Raw genomic sequence first — 13,476 nt, forward strand, 5'->3', positions numbered from 1 at the left:
TACTAAAACACAAAACCAAAACAAACAAACTAAACCCCAGCCTATCTCAGAAATCTTTACCCCCAAGACCGAACCCAGCCTATATTGTGGCTGCCCAGTTGTAAAAAGTTCTGCCTTTATCAACAAAAAACCAAGCGGACAGGCCAAGTTAGGAGTCAGGCTTCTGCTGGACTGCCTCCCCTTAGCGTGTACATGTAGTCAAACCGTGAACCCAACAGACTCCAGTGTTTACTATCGCTCTGGTAGCCCAGGCATTTCTTCTTTGTCACCTTTGGGTTGAAATGCTCAGAGTTAAGTGCTATACCTTAGTTTAGTTTTCTATCTCAAACCGGTCATTTAAAGCACGTGTTTTGAAAAAGACAGATAAGGGAAGCACTTCCCCTTTTGGCCTAGGCCCCCAGTTAGAGGGCCCAGGAGAAGCAGCAGGATGAAGGATGGCAGGAGAGCAAGCACTGACCTTTGGATGCAAATCAAGCCTTTTTAGAGGAGGAAAAATGACAATCATTCTCAGCACACCAGTGAAACCAGAGCCAAATATTTACTTTTTATAAAAATCAAGTCTTAGTTATCGAAATGCATTTATGCAAAAAGAAAGAAAGGAAATAACTGGAGACTTTTATGTTACAAAATGTATTTGTTTTAAATACCGAGCTTGAGTGAAGAATAAAACTGCATGGCTATTCTTCCCTATGGGTTAGGTCTGGATGAACGTTGAAGTTTTGAAATGAGTTTGAAGGTTGTTGGAGTACCTTGACAATAAAATCAACTGCTCTATATAATCATTTCCCTTAATAGTTACCTGTCAGAGCACCTATTTCTTTTACTACAGGATTAGCCCATCAGGAGTAGATCTGAGTTGGATATTTCACTGACTAAAGACTGCTCTAATATGTTTAAGTCTTTAATGTCACTTTCTTTACTGCCTATGAGATAAACTAGTGGAAAAGTATTGGCTCAAAAAGCCAGCAGATCTGCTGGTGTTACCAGTCATGCTGCAATGGTATATACCTATCAGAAGGTTGATCTAAATAATAAACCTAACATTTCCTTCTAAACTGTCAGTGGAAAGATATGTTTATTACAATGTCCTCCATCATTGAGAGAGGGGTTTAGATAAAGTTTAAATGAAAAAAAAAAAAAACCAACAAAAGAAACCCCACAAGCATAGTACACCACTGATATAAGCAATAGAAGAGTAAACAATTATGCTATGTATATTTTATTTACCCATTTCAAAGGTGGAACATAAACCTAGCCCATCTTTGGGGGGAGTTAATAAAGTATTCCAAATGCATGATCCAACAAAACTCGGGGATCATTCTATGTTTTATTGTTACCCCCCTGCATAAAATCTTCTGAAGCTGAAAAGAGAAAGGAAAGGGCTTTTGTGTTAGTTGATCCTTGGCTATTCTAGAGCTCAGGTTGGTGTGAAAGGGACGAGGAGGTCACTTGAAATCTCCTTTTATCTACTCTTATTTTCTCTCTGGATCAGCAACTTTGAATAGACATCATCTAATCGCTCTTAATGGAAAGAAACTATGGGAGCAACAAAAATGCCTTTACTCCAGGAGTGAATACATGCATGCGGACAGCTAGCTGAGCTTTCATAGAACTGAATCTCTGCACACATGTACTTAAAGATTTTTCAGTTCATGGATATATACATAAATATTTCCCATACATGGGATTAGGTGATTAGGTGGGTTATTTTGCCCTTACGCATAAGTATGCACACATGTCTACCTTATAATTCTCTAACAAGCAAGTCTAGGTGATACTTTCAGCTGACTCTTCATTCAGCTTTTTCATGCACTCACTCTCTGGGCATATTTAAGTACTGAAAAAAAAAATAATTAAGAACACAATGGACAGCTTTTTCCAGAAGTCATCTTACTTCCTTTCTGTTTTCAACTGGAAGTCACAGTGACAGGAGGATTTCTCTTCGGGGGAGGAGATTGTGTGACAGGTGGGAGATAATGGGGCAAGACAAGACCTTTACTTTCAATTTCTCCCCACAATTTTTTTCTTTTTGTTTGGAGTTAAATTGGTTAAAATACAATACATAGTGGAAAATAAGAGCCTGACATTAGGCAGTTTAAAAGTTTTACATGCTGTAGACACATGTCCCCAAATTCTTGGAGCTGAGGAATTAATCATAATTTTTTGAAATAGGAATTAGTAAGTCTCATATGCTGGTTAAAATGTCCAAGTTGTCTTCCTTAGGCATTGTTATAGTATTTACTTCAAAAAGAAAAACATCTCCCAGGACATTTAATATGAATGATAATCCAGAAAAGGACATTGGATTTCTAGGACTGAAAGCACTGGGCTTTACCTCCTAAGAGGTGGACGCTTCCCCTACCCCATGTTCTTCTAAGTAAAATTCTCATCGCTCCCAGAGCTTGGGACACTTTAATGTAAAATTCCATCAGGGGAATACACGGTTACCAGGGCTACAAGTTCCCATCTCAACCTGCCAACCTCTCTTCCTCTGGCTCCAGATCGCAGAGACCCTGGGCTGTCAGGGCTGGACTTGGGGGACACCCACCCCCCCAGGCTGCAGGCGATTGCAGTTCTAAAGTTTGAAGTTGGGTGGGGGAGGATTAATCCCTCTTTAACTCCTCTCCTTCCCACCCTCAATTCTGAACCCCAACGGATACGTTTCCCCGGGTTTCCTAGTGAATAGGAGCATAGGAGCCGCCCTGTCCAATAAAGATTAAATTAAGTAGAAGAATCCCAGCCGCTGGATATTTGGAAGCTCCGGTGGGGCGTCAAACCGACGTTTAACACATTTTTTCCACTCACTGTGCACAAATCCTGGACCTGTTGGGCTTAACTTTTAGAAAGAAAGGAAGAAAAAATATAAGAAAGGAAGGGGAAAAAATCAAAGAAAGTCACAGAGAAACCCCACTTTCAAGGGGGAAGTGGTTTTAAACTCAGAGAGGCTGAGGCAGAGGTTGGGCTTCCTGACCTTTCCTGTCTTTTCTTTCCACGAATCACTCCCAGAGTTGGAGCCTGTCCCCCACTCCCTCAGGGCTCAGAACTTTTCTGTTTTGGTGGTCTGACTCTATGTTTATTCCTTAGGGATGGTGTGGTGGCCCAGGGTCATGACTGGATGTGTGGGCAAGGGGCGAACTGAGAACACAGTGGCTTTCTCTGTGGTGACAATTTCTATTTTTTTTAAATAAAGGTTTTGGTAGCATGAACTGAGCAGTTTTCTCCGGTTACTGTCTAGCAGAAGAAACAATGGTTTTCTCTGTAGGCTTTCAGCCACTGGACAACTAACCTTGAAGCTGAGGCCCAGTCGGGTGCCTCCTCCCCCGCGGGCCATCCTGGCCCCCAAATATTGGCTGCTCACTCCCACCTGCTCTTCTAGCCCCTGGGCGCAGTCCAGAGGGGCAAAAGGCAAGTCCCTTCATGGCAAAGGCTTGTCCATGCAAACACAACTTTGAATAAATTAACCTCAAACCAGCTAGTTGGGGTGTAGTAGTTTAGCGGGACTAATTGCAGACAATGGAGCTGAAATGACTTTTCCAATTAGCTGCTGGTTGGAGTTTAGTTGGAGGAACTGTCAGCTCCAACGATGGGTAATTGCTTTATTGCTCACAAAACTATCATCTATTTAGAACATATGTGCTAATTACTCTGGATGGGCATCGAAAAGGAGACCATAAATCTAATAGCACTTAAAAAAGTCTATGGTGCTTGTAAGCCGCCCCAGCCCCTTGCACATTCTCTCCTGCCCAGGTTGGCGTGATAGATGGCTATCTTTCAGGAAGGGAAGGTTTGGACAGGAGGCGATGACGGGATGCTCTGGTCAAATCACGTGGAGAGAGACCATCCCGTGCGTGCTGTGCTGAGGCGATAAATCACTGTCATCAAAACAGGTCCCCTCTTTAGTCGCGCACTTTTCATTTTCTCAAAAGATTACTTTAGAAATCTTTTAATTGGATTATGCTGGGAAATTAATCTCCTTTAGCCTTGGCTAAATTTATTGTGGCCACTGACTGAAGGAAAACCCTGTCACTGCAGTGAGGGCCATCTCCCCTTGTTCGTTTTTCCGCCGTCTTCCAGGATCTCCCAGTTGCGTGTGACAGTCGTGCCCCAAGTCCTCGGGAGTGACTGGAGTGAGAAAGGGTGGAAAGACACATCTGGGCAAAGGCCGCGGAAGTCCCCAGTGAATCCCCTTTGTCCTAAATGCTACGTTTCTGTCCCGGATTCAGTAATTCCATATCCTGCATCCCCACACGACCTTGCCTTTACCAACAAGGGGTTCTGGAAGCCTGCTGCCGGAAGGAGTCTGGAGTGGCAGGAAGAGAAAGTGAGGTGTGTCGGGGGAGCACTGCCAGCCAAACTCACTAGTTTGCCCTCTCCCCCTCACTCCCTTTCTGGGCCTTCGGCAGGAAGCTGCGGTCTTGCGAAGACTACTTCTCTGCGCAAAAACGCACAGCTCGTTCTTGGTGTTCTTCCTGGCACAACTCCGGAGACACTTCCCCTTGAAGTGCATGGCGCTTGAGGCCACGGGTCTAGGGCTCTTCTCACTCCTTCTGGCTCCTCTGGCACCCGCTCATTGTCGGGCGGCGACCTCCCTTCCAGCCTCGCCGCCCTGCGCGGTCAGCCTAGTCCAGCGCGACTCCGGCAGTCGCGGGAAGCGGAGGATCCGGCCCCGCCGGCCGCGCCTCTCAGCGGGAGATAACAACATCTGCCTGAAACGGGATACCTACTTTTGCAGCTCATTTGAGCTCTTAATAGCAGCCCTCTGAGGTGTGGTTAATTGATGGGGATAAAGGCGTAATGACTTAACGGGGAGACGCCAATGATCCTTTAATATACTTTTAAAAGAACAACAACCACCCCCAAACACCAGCCTGTCTTTGCTCGGTGGGGGGAAAAGGCAGGGATCTGGAGGCTGGAATAAGGATCTGGCGCTGGTGGTGACTGTACCTGGAAGCGTCAGTGTGGGGTGAGCCCTGGCTCGCAGGGCTGGGGCACCAGAAAGCGGCCAAGGCGCCCAGCTCGGGCTGACAGCGCGTTGTTGCGTGGCTGCGGGGAGCGAGGAGGGACTGCGAGGCAGCTGAGAGACCACCAACTGACAGGTGACCCGGCCTATAGCCGGGGAGGAGCACGGAGCCGGGGTCATGTCGCTTCTCCCTGGGCTCTGCCCCTCTGTAAGCCCTTCCCCTACGTGGGGCTGGATACCCACAAGCCGGGTGCCTCTGTCTGCCCGCCCTCCTTGACTAGAGAGACCCCGTATCCAGTATGAGCGACATCGTCAAGTGGCCAGCAGGAACATGGGGATTCCGCTGTCTGGATAACCTCAGACCCCAGCTCCAGGACAGAGGCACGCGCCCGTGTGTGTGTGCACGTGCGCGTGCGCGCAAACCGCCCCCGAAACGCACAGCTGGAGCGCAGCAGCCCTGAGCACGTGGCCATATTTAGACCAAGTCTGTCCAGAACCCCAGTGCCAGGCATATTGGGATTTACCTGCGCGGCAGCTGGGTCCCGCCGCGGGGTCAGAGGAGTCCCCGCGCACTATCCCATCCAGACCTCCGCTTACCGTTTTCTCCTCCGTACCTTCCTTTTCGTTTGCCTGATTTCCCTTTGCTCAGTCAGTTCTAGCTGAGTCTCTAGAGGGTCAAATAGGTGTTTTACTCTTCGCAGGTACCGAACGTAGGTTCAAACACTAAAATGGAAAAAAAAAAAAAATCAGATTGCCTTTTCTGTTTGCAAAGGGGAACCCCCTCTAGATGTGGGCTGTGGTGTCCCTAGCAGGTTTTGCAAATCTCTTGTTTTACCTTTGGAAAAAGATAACCTTGATGCTTCAGGTTTGAGCTCCCTCTGGAAGCAAAAAGAGAAACGATTCCAATCACCGTCTGTATTTTATTGCATTGAGAGATAGCAGGTGTTTAGGCTGCAGCTATTGTCTGCCTTCCTCCCTGAGCTCACATAACAAGGATGAAAGAGTCTAAGGAACTTAGTTTCCCCAAACGCTCTTGCATAGGAGGGCGGGGAAACTTCGGAATCAAGGATTCGAAGAAATGCAATTGAGTCCCAACTCGCAAAGTGTGTCAGTCTCCGTGTGGTTCCGTCCTTCCGCCGTCACTGTCTAATCTCATCTAGTGTCGTGCTTCTGCCTCCTGTAGATCTCTAGGAAGTCAGAATTCTCTGTCGCTTGGCCGTCGAGCTCCCGACCCCTCCGCATCCCTAGCTGAGAAGGACTGCGAGTTGGGCTCCAAGGTCGTGGTCTGGTCCTCAGGGACAAGGTCCCGCGTCCAGACTCTTTCCTTGGCCAGCAACCCCTGCTGGCAAGGTCTCGCCCCGATTGGAATCGTGACCTGGCGCTAGGTCCCCCGCTGGGAGTGCCCGAGGCTTTCCAGAAGGCCCTATGCCTTCGGGCCGCCAGAGTCCTAAGGTGCCTGTGGCGGCCCCCTCGTCCGCCTGAGCCCTGAGATCCTCTCGGCCATCGGTGCTGCAGGGCCCCAGGGCGGCAGGGAACACCTGCCTCAAGTCCAGGCCCGGTCCCACCGCAGTCCAGGACCCTAATTCTCGAGTGTCTCTTCACGACCCTAACCCCGCAAGGGCGCTCCCTTGCGAACGAATTTTTCACTCTGCGGACTAGGATCCCTTGTAGTGACCCCTCCCACCCTGTTCCCCAGGCCTGGCGAACTCCAACCCTAAGAGCGGCTCAGCCGGGAGCGGCTCCCGGAAGCTAGGCCCATATCCGGCCGCGAAGCCTCCCGCGCCGGGTTGGCTGCCCGGCGCTCGACGCAAGTGCGGTGCCCGGCGCGGCGGAGGGACCCGGGCCGTGTTATCTGCGCACTGAGACGTCGGCGGAAGGCTAGAGACCGTGCTGTCGCCCGCGGAGAAGGCCAGCACTCCTCGAGCAGGCCGGAGGGACAAAGCCCCTGGCCTGTGCCTGGGGCATTCAAGAAGGAAGCCAGGCCTGACCGGGGGGTGGCGCACGCTTCCCGAACCCCAGGCTCAACGCCCCGGTTCCGCGCGGGCAGTTGGCGCCCCCTCGGGTCGCCGCCCCCTCGGGTCGGCGCAGCAAGCCTCTTAGGAATGGGCCCCAGGGAGTGTGACCGGGTCCCTGACAATCTTTTAAAGTTCAGAGATCCACCGTCGAACGAAGCCGCTTTTTGCAACTTCCCCATTTCGCCTCTTTCCTTAACCCCCGCTGGCTAAAGCGCTGAGCCTTGCCATCCTCCTGGAGTGCCTAACGATTTGCCCTGCCTTGGACAGCCAGTCCTCTTCAGGTGGTGGGCTGCTGGTAGGGGTAGAAGGCAAGGCCTGGGGCACCGTTGGGGACCCTCACACTTGATTTTCTATTTTAAGGAGCAACTGGGTTTCACGAAGTTGGAGGGTCAGTGGGAGTTTTGTGGCCCTTGGCACTTTTTAAAACACCCATCTGCAAGGCGGGAACAGCGGAGAAAGTGCTATGTAGTTCATAAAAAAAATATTGGCAGACTGTATCTTACGAGTTTTTCCAGAGATAGTTTGGTAATCTCTCAATTTAGAGAGTTGATATGTCCCGCACCATCAGGCCGCTGAATGGGATCTTCCTTCCGACAGGGACTGAGAAACGGAAATACCACCCTCCAGGCAGTCTGTTGGGAGGACTGCTTGCAGGGGACTCGAGCCCCAGATGTTGCACTAGAGGCGCTGCAAGTGTGAGCAGGTAATGTGGAGAAGAGTGACATTGTTAACAGAAAGCATCTAATTAAAAATGACTTCATTTGATTGGAAGAATGAAAAAACCTTTTTAAATAAATCCAGATTCACTGGCCTAAGCTCAGTCAATTTATGAATGTGGAGCCCGACTGGGGTCTGCTTTCTTTCAAAGATGTCATCTTAGAGGTAATAGCATAGGTGAAGTCATTTGGTTACACTGTGGAAACTTTTATAGTGCCTTCCTTGGGAATTTAATTCAGTGGTTCTTCATTTTATTAGGAACAGACTGACTCCATCAACTGTGCTCTCTCCATGTTTAGAGGCAGGACTGCTTGAAGCAATTAGGTTCACCAATTAGCATAGTTTTACTGACCTCTGCAGCAGCACCACCAGCGCTCCATTTCTTCAAAGTCAGGGAAACGCTGAAGCACAGCATGCTTCCCAGGTGTCCAGGTTGGGGAGATAAGCCCAGGAGCAGGGTTGTGCAGCAGTGCAAAAGCTTTCTAATAGTCCCCAAGTGTTTGTTTCAGCAACTTTTGTGGATTTTTTTAACCCCCTTTCTGATTCTGGATCTTGTAATACCTCCTTACTTTGACATAGCCCTTCAAGCCTCTCTTGTCCGAATTGCTTTTAAGAAAGTTGATTTTCTATTTTCTCCCTTCTCTTCTGTCTTCCTGTGTACTAATGATGCTGTAGGAAATTTTAGGGTCCAGAGAGAGGAAATCATTGACAGGCTCGTTGAAACCTTGTTAGGTGACAAGGTAAGGGTTGAGTGTGTGGGTGTGTGTGTACCTCAAACCTATGAGGAGAAGCCAGAGTGGATACCGGGAGACAGTCATTGCTTTTCCTACTTTTTAAGGTGTACCTGCAAAGCTGTCCTGCAACCTTTTCACCATAAGCTCAATCAGCTGGTACATCTTTAATCAAAGAAAATGTTTGGAGCCCAAAGGAGTCTAGAAAAGAAGGGTTTTGCTCTTGTCACTGTCAAGAGTAGTAAGGAATTAAATTTATTTACATGGCTGTTGTTCCTCTCTTGTTCTCCCCTAAAATAAACATTTCTCTGTAAGATTTCACTAGATTAAATTGCTGACAGTTCATCAGTAGCAGCAACAATGTAATTCTTCTAACCTTATTAAATCAATAAATACTAGATCCAAGCATTGAATTAAAAATGCGTCAGCATGGCCAGGAATTGCGATCATACGACCACGGACCTCAGAATCGAACATGCCACTCAAAAATTGACTAGTTAGCATTTTTTAAATCTTCTTTTTCTGTTTTGAATCTGTGACTAGGTATTCTGGAGTTTTAACATTTCAGGGACTGTTGTGTCAAGTTTTCTTTGGTTTATAATCTTGAAAATTCTTTTCTTTTACTAACTTCTCACATTTAACCATGAATATGATGCATGCATTTACAGTAGTAATGCACTGTGACTTTGTAATTCTTGCCATTAGTTTTCATCACGGATATATACTTCTACTTAGAATACATTACTCTAGTAAGACATAGGTAAAAGTGCATAACTTTCTACAAAAGCACAAATAAATTTAAATATATAGGCTTTTGTATAAGTATAAATAAATATACTCAGTTTGAATATACTGCTGTACATGTATATGTTTATTTGTAAAAGAAAACCACATTTATCTTCCAACACTGTCAACTACATTATGAACAAAATAATTACTTATCATTTTAAAATAAGTCATTTATTTATAATCTGACTTGCTTGCTGGAATTTACACAAGAGCTTGAATTAAAAATTTTAAGTCTTTAAACTTAACACAGCATTAGGAAGTAACATATATCTTAAATGGTTACATTTTATGTGTGAAGAAGTACCTCAAATATGGTTTACCAGGAATTCGTTAAGTTGTAGATTAGTAGGTAAATTTACACTTAGTTTCTGGTGAAAACAAGGACCGTGTATAACACTTGGTAGTTGGATGGACAAAGTAATATTTATTTTACCCATATATTTGAGCATACTGATTAACGATGCTAATTATTTAAAAACATTCATCTCCTATTGATGTCAGCCAGCATAGATGGTACAGAATTCTGAAGATACAGTCATTGGCCCTTGGGTTCACCACACTGTGGAAGAAAAATCTTTATTTGACGAAATAGGCAATCAACTGAAATCTATCCTCTTTAAATAAACTGATTCCTCAGTATTTTCCCAGTGTTGGTGTAAGTTGTTGCCTGTGATATCCCCCAGGGCTCTTTTCTTCTGCTCTCTGATTTGGTATATAAAAGCAGCTCTGAATGATGGATTACTGTGTCATTGCAGCCTGCAAAGGATTAATTTGTTTCATTGATTTCTCTTTAGGCAGATTGCCAGAATTTGCTGCTTCCCACCTTTGCTCAAGACTTCTAGAAGTAATAGACAGTAATAGCATAAGACAAATCAGCTTCTTCTTGTAAAAATAAAATCAGGAAACTAAGAGTCTTAGGAAAGCTATGGCAAACTTTTTTACTGGCATACGGAAACAGCAATTAATAGGCTACTTCATTTGCTTTAGAAATATTTTTAATTGAAAGTTTCCTTGAATTTGCAACATACTACATGTTAGTAGATCTTAAGGAAGCATTTGTAATGTTTGTTCCATAAAAATTTTCCCTAATTTGTAAGAATTCTGTTTAACTCAGAAAAAAACAAGGTGTTGTCTATGTGATTGACAAATACTTCTTTTTCTGTGCCAGATTTCAGGATCAAGTAACATAACATGTCAACATAACTTTAAGTCAATTTACCTGTAAATATTTATAGGACTCTTTTGCCCAAAGAATTTTAGAAACTTTGGACTGAGAATATCAGATCACAGAAATAGAACTGTTTAAAGAAAAAATAACTTTTTCTGACAAAAGTAGTAGTATATGCCCATAAGACAGAATTTATAAAAATTAGAAATGCCATTTTGTATGTCTTCTCTAAACTTTATCTCTCTAAGCATTTAATGTAATACGATTAAAATTATTAAAGTCGTTTATATTGACTCTATAATGTTTTAATTGTTTAAATTAATTACTTTAATTGTTGCTCTATTAGACAACTCAGTTTTTAATGTTCCATTAGTATAAAGTAAGTTGTAATGAATAGCATTTTAAATAAATCTTTAGCCATCCCTAAGGTTATTTCCTTACAATATGTTATTAAAAGAGAAATTACTTAGACTGAGAATATAGACTGTTTTTTAAGGTTCTTGATATTGATTGCCCAGTTGTTTTCCAGAAAGGTTCTACCCATTTATACTGGTACTTAAAAAACATTCCTCTGTAGTGGCAGCATTCTAATTCATGTTACATGAGCAAAGAAAACAGAACAACACTCTTTTCCTTGTGTTCTAAAAGCAGTGGTAACGTTTTGCATATATTTAATCTGTCAGAAGTATTTTCCCAACTGCAGATGTGAAATAGGCTGCTTATACAAATCTATTTGTTTCTCTTCTGTAGTGCTGCAAATTATATTGATTCAGTGATCTCAAGTTATACTTTTTATGCAATTAGTTGTGTAGTAAAAACTAATATTGTCATGTGCTAATGTCTTTTTTTCCTCTATTGTGCTATGGTAGTAGTCTATGCAATATCAGCAAGTTTATGCTTTTCCTTTGCTTTGCTGAAAGCAAAAAGGAACATCTGTTTCCGTTATATATCTGCATCATAATGATAACAATTAAATAGCTATTATGGTAGTATACAGTAAATATATTTTGCTGAATGACCTGTACTTTCTTGTTGGAAAATTTCAGATATTTTGGAGGCATGGTTCTATATAGATATTTAGATAGACCTTTGCTTACTTTAGGTAAATTTTTGCAGTTCTTATTTGTTTCAATAAAAACAGCTAGCCAATCTGACGATGAAACACTAGGCTAGTAGATGTGACTCTTGAGTATGTTTAAAGTACAAATTGTTAAGTATGTCTCTCAATATACTTAAATGGGTTTATCATGCTATTAGTAATAAAATTTATTTTGTATTTTGTGCTATTTGTGTAGTACTTTTTTATTTTCCTAAGTTAGATTAGAAACAGTTGTATATGTATTTTTAGCACAGTACACGTTTTTTTCTTCTATTGGGGGACATAGTGATATTTACCTTTTAAACTCAGCAGAACATTTGAAACCATACACAACTATTTTCATTGACCTTTAAAGTTCCAGAGAAGTGTTTTCATTTATTTTAGCTTTTGATTAAAGATGTTTTGGTGGTTACATAAAAAAAGATTAGAAAGTATTTCATACAAAATGCTATATGAAGAAAAATAAGCATCCATGTACACCAAACCCAGTTCGAGAGATAAAATATTACCAGTACAATTGAAGCCTTCCAGAATCTATTTCTTTATGGCTTCTTGAAGAGATAATTACCCTAAATTTGGCAGTTATCCTTTTTGCTACTTAGTTACTTCTTTTACATGTTCTAAAAATTTGACATAAATAACTTGTCTTTTTAAATAAGTAATTTTTAAAATGTTGGAGCTGTGACTGTTGTTAGAACTGTTTTAATCTAATCACCTATGGCTGGGCATGTTTCTCTGTTTCAGTGTCCTCACCTGTGAAGTTGGGGGTAGGTCTCTATGGTCTCTGCTCTCTTTCTCGGTGTAATTAAAACATTTTTTTCAGTGCTGCTTGTGTTCCATATGAAACAAAATGAAACAAAAGACAGAGGCCAAGAAAGGCTAAGTAACTTGCCTAAGACTGTGTAGTAAGTCACAGGTGGGGAATAAAACTCAGTTTTCCTGACTTCCGTTCAGGTAGTCTTTTCCTCACTCTGCATTGCCTGTCATTTTTTTCTGATTATTCTTAAGGAGTGGGGAGAGAGAATAGAGAAACAGAGATTTTTTTTCCTCAGACTATCTTTTCTGTAGGGAAAAACCACTGAAGCCCTATCAGCCTGGAAGCTACTTACAGGGTTAGCATACTGTGTGTCCTGCAGAGCTTGTGAATCTCTTCTGTATTTTCTGGACTTTCCTGGAAAGTCATTTAGATACAATGTAATAAATATAATAAAGGAGTTTAGATATAATGAGGTTTTCACTAGGCTTCTTACTCTACAGTTAATTTTTTGATAATACCGGGAAAATAAGATGGGCATAAACAAAAGTGTCTTTTTACATGTATATGTCTCTAAAATTCAATGTTTTAGCAAGCAGATCTTTAATAAATTACTTTTCCTTTTTTATGTAGTTTATACTATGTTCAAATGATAAATGACCTTCTATTGGAAAATGGGTGTTTCTTGTTTCTATTTAGTAACCAGTATACCAGAGTACTAAAGTGAAAATAGCACAAATAATGTGGAAGTACATTTTTAAAATCTCTTTGGAGAAAAACCCCATTCTAAAAATAGCAACTTAGAATTACATGCATGTACTTTCCCTTTCAGGTTTTTACTCTAACAAATTTAATTCATTCGTAGTTGAGATGACTAAGCTTGAGTCATAATATTCACACAGTGCCATGTCTGTCCTATGAAAAAATAGCAATGTAACTGGAGGTTGGAGTTATATATTTTATTGTAAAACCATCTTTTCCCAAATCTGTTGCTTCAAGATCAAAAGTTGGTTTAATAAACTGCTGCTTCCTTCTACAAATGCATACTTGGGAACTTATAGTAGTAACCATTCTCTTTAGGGTGGATGAGGCTGCTAATAGTAGCTTTGTTTGTGCTATAAATATTCTCAAGGTAGTTGTGTTGTTGTTTTTTTTTTTTTTTTTTGAGATGGAGTCTCGCTCTGTCGCCCAGGCTGGAGTACAGTGGGGTGATCTCCGCTCACTGCAAGCTCCGCCTCCCGAG

The 13,476-nt window shown here is 42.8% G+C and overlaps 2 long non-coding RNA genes across 6 annotated transcripts in view; one reads left to right on the forward strand and one right to left on the reverse strand.

Annotated features, from left to right (window-relative positions):
• LOC117064918 overlaps window positions 1-13,476 on the forward strand; it is a 180,608-nt gene that overhangs the window by 3,904 nt on the left and 163,228 nt on the right. For 4 of the 5 annotated variants that reach the window (XR_004429736.1, XR_004429739.1, XR_004429738.1 and 1 more), the window contains exons 1-2: window positions 7,166-7,256; window positions 7,573-7,678. The exons of the other annotated variant lie outside the window; for it this stretch is intronic. This is a non-coding gene — a long non-coding RNA (uncharacterized LOC117064918). Of the gene's footprint in view, window positions 1-7,165; window positions 7,257-7,572; window positions 7,679-13,476 lie in introns of those variants that run through there. 5 annotated transcript variants of the gene reach the window in all.
• On the reverse strand, window positions 1,259-5,872 carry LOC117064919. Its single transcript, XR_004429741.1, has 5 exons — window positions 5,796-5,872; window positions 5,575-5,683; window positions 4,945-5,106; window positions 4,360-4,706; window positions 1,259-4,122 (listed from the first exon to the last, which is right to left on the reverse strand). It is a non-coding gene; the product is annotated as an uncharacterized LOC117064919 (long non-coding RNA).

The sequence above is a fragment of the Trachypithecus francoisi genome, unplaced genomic scaffold (assembly GCF_009764315.1).
Source record: "Trachypithecus francoisi isolate TF-2019V2 unplaced genomic scaffold, Tfra_2.0 Lachesis_group2, whole genome shotgun sequence".
NCBI lineage: Eukaryota > Metazoa > Chordata > Mammalia > Primates > Cercopithecidae > Trachypithecus > Trachypithecus francoisi.